Source organism: Chenopodium quinoa, unplaced genomic scaffold (genome assembly GCF_001683475.1).
Source record: "Chenopodium quinoa cultivar QQ74 unplaced genomic scaffold, ASM168347v1, whole genome shotgun sequence".
Classification (NCBI taxonomy): domain Eukaryota; kingdom Viridiplantae; phylum Streptophyta; class Magnoliopsida; order Caryophyllales; family Amaranthaceae; genus Chenopodium; species Chenopodium quinoa.
The window spans coordinates 3,151,786-3,159,586 of record NW_018745324.1 but is presented as its reverse complement, the minus strand read 5'-3'; the positions used below and the strand labels follow the sequence as shown (position 1 = coordinate 3,159,586).

General features: G+C 31.8%; 1 long non-coding RNA gene across 1 annotated transcript; it reads left to right on the top strand.

Moving 5' to 3' along the window:
• The first annotated feature begins 4,030 nt into the window (after nucleotides 1-4,030).
• Nucleotides 4,031-7,282, top strand: LOC110712695. Its single transcript, XR_002509673.1, has 3 exons — nucleotides 4,031-4,231; nucleotides 6,075-6,123; nucleotides 6,780-7,282. It is a non-coding gene; the product is annotated as an uncharacterized LOC110712695 (long non-coding RNA).
• The last annotated feature ends 519 nt before the right edge of the window (nucleotides 7,283-7,801 follow it).

The following is a 7,801-nucleotide window of genomic DNA, read 5'->3' as shown; positions in this document are numbered from 1 at the left end:
TATAACAAGAAATTCCAGCAGCTTTAAAGTAAGTAAATAAATCTGAAAATTTGGTTTAAACATATAAAATAACCCTATAAGCATAATTATTTGAAATAGTCGTTATATAGTAAGTTAGTATGTTTAAAACCCAAAAATACATCAATTCAGTGTAATTAGAGGCTTCAAAATAATAACTTTAAAATCTGAAAATTTATTCTTGATATTAGACTTTAAAGTTCAAAGCTTTTTAATCATAAAATACCCACAAACATTGTTCTATGAGATTATAAACATAAAAATATGAAATTAATACAATTTAAACCAAAAATTAAAACTTTAATAAATATGAAATTTTATGCCTTAAATTAGACGTAGTATAATGTATAAATTTGTAGTCTTTTACACTTTTTAAGCATAATCAAATCATAATAATAACAATTTAAGAACAAAAACATAATAAAGGTTAAAACTTGAATTAAATTAACAAAAGGAGAAGAAAAACAAGGAGAGAGGAGGGCGAACTGTGTCGTTGGTGGTGTGCGGGTGGAGCTACGGTCGCCGGAGGCAGCGCCGGTGGTGGTTGTCGGTAGCGGTGGTGAGGTGTTGTACAACATCAATTTTTTTTTTGTTGATGTGTGAATGGAAGAAGAGGCAAAGCTTTGTGAGGGGAATGGGGTTTACGTGAGAGTATAGGGGATATAAGGGTTAGTGGATTTTTATTAGTATAGTGAACTTGGGTTTCTTAAAACTAGGATTGTTACTTGGGCGTAAAGTGAGTAGGCTTTAGAAAAATAATGGGCTTAGCAAATAATGGGTTAAACTTGCATAATAATTTGTGATTGAAATATGGGTAGTGAAATAATTTGATTAACTTTATAAACATTAAATTTATTTGCTTAAATCGTAGTAAAATAAATTATGTAAATAAATAATCATAATTAAATATACACACAAATATTGTTAAAATATAATTTTAAATTTCACAAAATTACGGGGGATTACAATTTACCCTTCTTAAAGAAGTTTCGTCCCCGAAACTTGACCCAAAATCCATAATTTCTCAAAATTATTCAAACTTATGTGTTTTGTATTACTGTAAATTGCTTGCTTCTCGACATGTATACCCAACAAACTGAACTATAAACTCGTACTCGGCAAAGTTTCCATACTTAATAGCATGCAAACACAACAATATTGTTTAATAATAAGCAAAATCATGCAAACTTAAGCAATAACTAGCATAAATGATGTAAAAAGCGCGAAATTATATTGCATTCTAACTCTCTTAAAGAAAAGAGTTTCTCCCCCGTAACTCATCATAATAACCTCAACTGGCACTTCATTCTCATCTCTTCTTTCTGTAATGACTTATCCTCAACTTGATTTTGTCCGATTTCCTCAGATGTTCATTATGGTTTTCCTAAATCCTAAAGAATTGATGTGTCTATTTTATATAGTGTTTTACCCCCGTCTGGTCAGGATAAGTAGTGTTTTTGGCTCTTTAGAGCCACTTTTATTACTAATTAGTGTTTTCTAGTGTTTTCGTAGTTTTGGTTGAGTTTTGTAGGAAATTACACTTTTGGAGCATTTTCCCAGGTTTTCATGGATCAACTACGGAAATTAGAGGAGCACAACCATCTTTGAAGCCCAAGGCCGGTTAGAGTCATCAAGCCGGTGATTAAGGGCTCGGTAATCGGGATACCGAGGTATTTGGACTGAATGATCAAGACCCTAAGTGGATATTCGGACTGGTCCGAAGAAATAAGTCCAATCGAAGTTCCAAGCCTCGAGGTGAAGCAAGGGCCTGATCGGGCAAGCTTAGCTCGATCGGGCGTGGCGCGCGAGAGTGTGCTGGTGCGTGGCTAAAGGCGCGCCAGATCGGGTGAGCTACTAGCTCGATCGGGCGCGGCTGTTTAGATGAGTACGCAGATAAAAAGGCGGGCCCGATCGGGCGGCCCTTTGCCTTATTGGGCGCGTGTTTTTCTAAGTATCTGTTTAGTTTTGTTTTAGGATTTGTTTTAGGGAGGTTTAAGTACGATTTTTGTACGAAATTTAATTACCTTCTTTTACTCTCTCTTAATTATTTTTCTTAGATTTTCTCTTTCTACTTAGCTTTTAGATTAGTTTTCTCTCTCATACCTTTGTTCTTAACTCTATTCTAAATTCCAGATTTATTTTGGTAACGATTTCTCTTTTCTTAATCTTAGTTGCTTACTTTATTCTTTGATCATGTCTCCTTTAATTGTTTTGTTTAGTTTAGATTTTATTATGTGTGAGTAGTTCTATTTCTAGGGTTTATGGGGATCCATAAATAATATGAGGGAATAATTTATTGTTGTTAATTGTCAATGCTAGATTAATTTCCTATTCAATGATTTAATGCTCTCTGACTAGATTTGCGCAAATCTTTTATGCATGAGTTAGACAATATTGATTCGTGATTCGACAGATGAGAATTAATGTTTAGGTCTAGTTTCAATAGGCAGGTTAATTTATAAATGGTTAAGTCGAGATTCGAGAGATGAGATTTAATACCGGTAAATTAATTGTGTGATTGTAATACGTAGCGAAAGCCCTTTATGATCTGATTAATGTATGCATTGATAATTGATTATTATGTTCTACCCTGGAATATTATTTATTGGTGAACCTATGCCCTAGATCCTTTTATTAATTGTTTTCTCCTTATTCTTAATCTTCATAGTTTAGTTTCATATCAAAATTTACATATTGGTTACTTTATAATTTAGATTACTTTAATTACTTAGGAATAGAAAGACTCATTTCGCTGTGGATTCGACCCTACTTCCCTATCTACATTAGTTAGAGGATTTAGGAATTACTTTTGATTAGGGAATACGACTTTACCCTGTCAAGTATACCAATATATCATTAAGAAAACAACCACAAATTTAACGAAGTACTCCTGAAACACTCGATTCATCAAATCCATACAGACTAGGGAATGGGTGAAACCAAAAGGAAAGACTATAAACTCATAGTGCTCAACTCTACTCCTTAAATCAGGTTTAGGTATTTCCTTACCATCAACTCTTAAATTGATTGTTCCTCAAACACAACTCAGTACTTAAAACTACACTAGATTCCGTCATTTTTTTAAAAGGACACAACAAAAGAATAAAAGACATCCTTACTCACAAGTTATGATAACTAAAACACAACCCAAAACTATTTAGTTTCCTAAAACGCTTGATAGCCACAGTTTTTCCTAACGGACTCCTCAAGGTTTTCCTTCACAAAATTGATGGATACATTTCTCTATAAATTGGTTTCCAAATTCTATCCACTAATGTTAACCGTCTCGCGAATCGTATCTCCATTGTCTTTCCACTAAATATTTTCTCCTCATTTTCTCATAGCAATTCAAATTAAAGTAACAAAAACTCATTTTTCATTGTCCAGTTCTATAAAAACCAGGATCTCCACTGTCCTTAAAATTGAAGTTCTATAAATTAAAGTTTACTCTAATACCACTTTGTAACACCCCAATAATTCTCTCTTAAAACCTGTAAATACCCTGAACAAAATGCAAGAGAATTACTAGCGTGCTACCGCCACATGTTCAAACGTTAAGGCAATATCAAATATTAGCAGCGGAAAAACAAACTCAGTTATAAATAAGTTTCAAAACCAATAACCAAAACCAAATTAAATCTTACAACTTGGAACCATTAAGGCCCTTATTCAAAACCCCACAAAAGTAGTAAATAAATAAAACCAGAGTTTAAATAAATTCAAACTTATGAAAAGAAATAAACTGCGAACAATAACCAACTCTCCACTCCAAATCCCACAACCCTGATATGAATGATCACTACTACAAAATGCGTATATTTTCGACGCCATTAGCTCGACGCTGTGATAGGGGCGTCAGCTAGTTATTATAGTGTGCGTGTCTTCTCGACGCTGTTTTAAGTCGAAATTTTATTTCGACTCTAAAAAGCGTCGAGAATACCCTCACGTGTGGGACACGTGGTATGCTTTGATTAATTACATCTTCAATTCATTTTAGGGAAAAAACAACCGCCGCTTCTGAACAAGTAAAACCCTTGTTCTCAATCATTCTTGATATCATCTCTTTTTCGATTCTAATCATCCAAAAATGCAAAGAATTCATCAAGCTTGGATTCCGATATACTTTTTCTTTGGGTATTGCGTTGCGTAATTTTCCTTACTCTTTGTCAATTTTAATCAAAAACGTCTCTTTGTCCAGATCGATGATTCTGAGGTAAATTATTTTTTCCCTAATTTTCTTTTAGAATTGAGTAGTTTAGATCATGTTAAGGGTTATAATTTTGAGAAATGTTTTGATGATAGATGGGTTTGGCTCTTGAAGAACAATATAAGGGCTTTGTTTATGCTTATATATGCTACAAGGCTACAGTTTTAATCCAATTCTAATACGGAGTATTAATTTTGTTTTAAAAAACCAAAATTGCTTAAGATATATGATAAGTCGGTCAATTATTTCTCTCACTTCTGTGCTTCTGTAGTTCCAAATCTACTTTATTTATAGTTGAATAAAAATCTATGTTGAAGGATTTGTTCAATATTTATTACAAATAGGAACATGTACACAAATTGTTTGAAATATCAATCTTTCATTTTTCTTTGAATTCTGAATTTCTTTTCTATTTATGTTCTAAATGTCTAGATTTATGAATTTTATACTAGTTAAATCTTCTTTAAGTTCTGACTATATAGAATTTAACGAAGGTTTTGAGTTGATTGGTTTCTTGATAGTTATTGGAACAATTGAAATTTAAAATTAAAATTGATTGGTTTAGTCGTTAGCCACGCTACCGAAGACATTACATAAAATATCCTCTTGGAGGTAGTAGCAAATATGGAAATCTTAGCTAGAAGGAGTTGCTTAAAGGCATTTTGAGGGATTATAAAAGAGATGATCGATATTCATAATCAACACTAGAAGCCTTTTTATAATTGCTGCCATCTTGCTGATGTAATCAAGTTTTTGTCAACACAGATTAGTATTAAAATCTAAATTTTCCTAGAGTAATCATTATATTTCTAGTCCTCTTTTGATTTAATTGTTTTTTGTTGTTTTGAATCTTTTCTTCTAGTTTTGTTAGTTGTATGGCCTAGGACCTCGCTACTCTATTTATTTTTGAAAATAAATATAGTATAGTATAAAATATTGTATAGGATATTGAATGTATACAAATATAGTGAAATGAACTGATTGTATAATGAACTGATTGCATACATTATTATCTTCTTTCAATTCATAATTATTAATATATAAAGATGATAATATTGTATAATACTTATAGTCTAAATAATTATATAGCAAGGCTAAAAAATTTCTTCTTATTTTGGTTTTCACTTTTTTGTCGTTCCGCACTCTTATTTCATAATGGAAGAAGATTTAAAGTATGTCACTATCTCGGAGGTGGTATACGTTTTTGTAGGCAACTCTCTTCCATTCTACAGTCAAAGAAGAGTATCCTGGTAACATAATTTTCACCTTGTCTATAGCTTCACATCAGTGAAAAGAGTTTTAGACAGTTGAATCAATGCTACATTTTTGCTCCACTAATTGATTGAAAATGTTGAGGAATTTATTTATTAAAACAATAGGATCTCTACTTTTAATGTATGCTACTTCATATATATTTTTTTTTGAGGAACTGGTACTTCATATATGATTATATATATAGTGTTGGTTAGATGACTTATGCCAATTGACTTGTAAGAATTGTTTGTTGTTTACACGTGCAATTCTTTGCTTGTTCTCATTTAATTTGATACTTGTTAAACAATTGCTTTAAGTACCCCCTAGTAATGCACCCTATTATTATTATTTTCTTATTTTATTTGATGTATATATGGTTGATTTGGATCAGAGTATTCTCTTTCAGATTTTGTAATTTGTTTGGCTTTTATTCTTATTTAAGTGTACATAATACTAATTAGTTGAATTAATAAATTCTTTTGTAGTACCACATACAATTTATTTGTTCAGTTGTTGCTCATATTAGTGTTGTTTATGAAAATCATCTATTTTTATGCTGACTGCTAACCAATTCTTGTTTATTGTATTTTCTCAGCTATTTATCCTGACAGTTTTAAAAGGCCTCAAGCATTGTGTTGTTGTTGGTATGATTTTCTTATCTTTTCTTATTATTATATAGTATATTATGGGTGCAAGCTCTCTATTTCATGAAGCTGAATCTGTCTTCCTTATCATTTACATGAAGCCTTGACGTGTCCAGTATCATGGTGATCTTAGAATGATTTCCCTTTTGTCTACATGTGCTTGTGTTGTCTAAGATTTGAGCAAAAATAGCTTCAGCATTGTCATTTATTTCTATTTTAGTTACCTTGGTCTATTATCCATCTAATGATGTTCCTTTATCCATAATCTATCTCACCTATGTTTCGTATCTTGTCGTGTGCTCGAACCGTGATATTTTGCATATAATTTGTATTCATATTGTGTTATAACTATTTTATAGATGTACATGTTATCATTTTGGCTCTCTCTAGCTCTTTATTTCCCATGTATATTTTATCTTATGAGGTTGCTATTTGTGTACTTATGAGTTTATGACTAAATTTGAGCTAAATCAATGGAAAATAGAAACGAACTATGTGATATATGAATGAAATATCCCATGCATTGGCCTGGTAATGCATCTTTACTGTTCAATACATTTTCTCATTGATAATTCCCAACATCCCTTGTTTCTTCTAAATACCAATAGCATCAAAATTATAACAAAGTTGTTGGAACACTAATGTTGTTGTTGTAGGATGCTGACCACAACTGTCACTCCACCTTGCTGTTATTGCTGCTCAACAATGTTGCTGCTGCTGTTGTTGATCCACGATGCTATTGTTGTTAGTCTCCCCAGGCTACACAAAACAACTAGTTCCTACCCAAGGATCCAGAAATATTAAAGGGTGTGCTGTGAATTTAAGGCTTACAATGAGTTATTGGTCACAATTTGAACTTTCCTCTATGCCCTGCTGCAAGCATATTAAGGAGCAGCTAAAAAAAAAAGATTGACTGAAGATATTTTTTTTCTGAAGAAATAAGCGGAGTTGTCTGATGGGCATCAAAGAACTTATTGATTAAGAAGAAATCCTTGATTTCAAATGTGTTGTTAAAATCCAAAACTACATTAGGTGTAAAAATATTATAACTAATTGCTTAGAAACATTGTTGCTAATTTTACTTGTATTAAAATATTATGTGTACCAGAAAATATTAATTAATTTATTTATATACAATAAAACAAGATTTTTGTTTATAAATTTATGATTTTGGAATTTTTTTTTGTTTTGTTTTTGTAGCACAAGGATACTAAGTTGTTTTCAATTACCCTCTCCAATTAATATTATATCAGTGAAAGCATTGATTTCACATAATTAAGAATTCGCGACGCTTTTTAATGTAAAAAATATTTGGAATTGAGGACAATAAAAAGCGTCGAAAACTTTTTTTAATAGATACTAAAAAGCGTCGTAAAACTTTAAAGATATGCGCGCAATAACCCAAATCTGGACACTTTGTATAGTAAATTAGACATAAAAAAGCGTCGAGATTCTCGACGCCTTTTGATGTCCTTCAAAATTCTCGACTCACTATTTTTCGACGCTTTTTTAAAGCGTCGAGAGAAAAATTCTCAACGCTTTTAGGCGTCAAAAATCAGCCTAAAAAGCATCGCAAAAACAAGGAAATTCTAGTATTGGATGCATGTGTAAGAACCTGGGGTTAATCCGCTCCCCAATATTACAAGTGTAAAAATTAGTTCGTCACAGGGTCATTGAA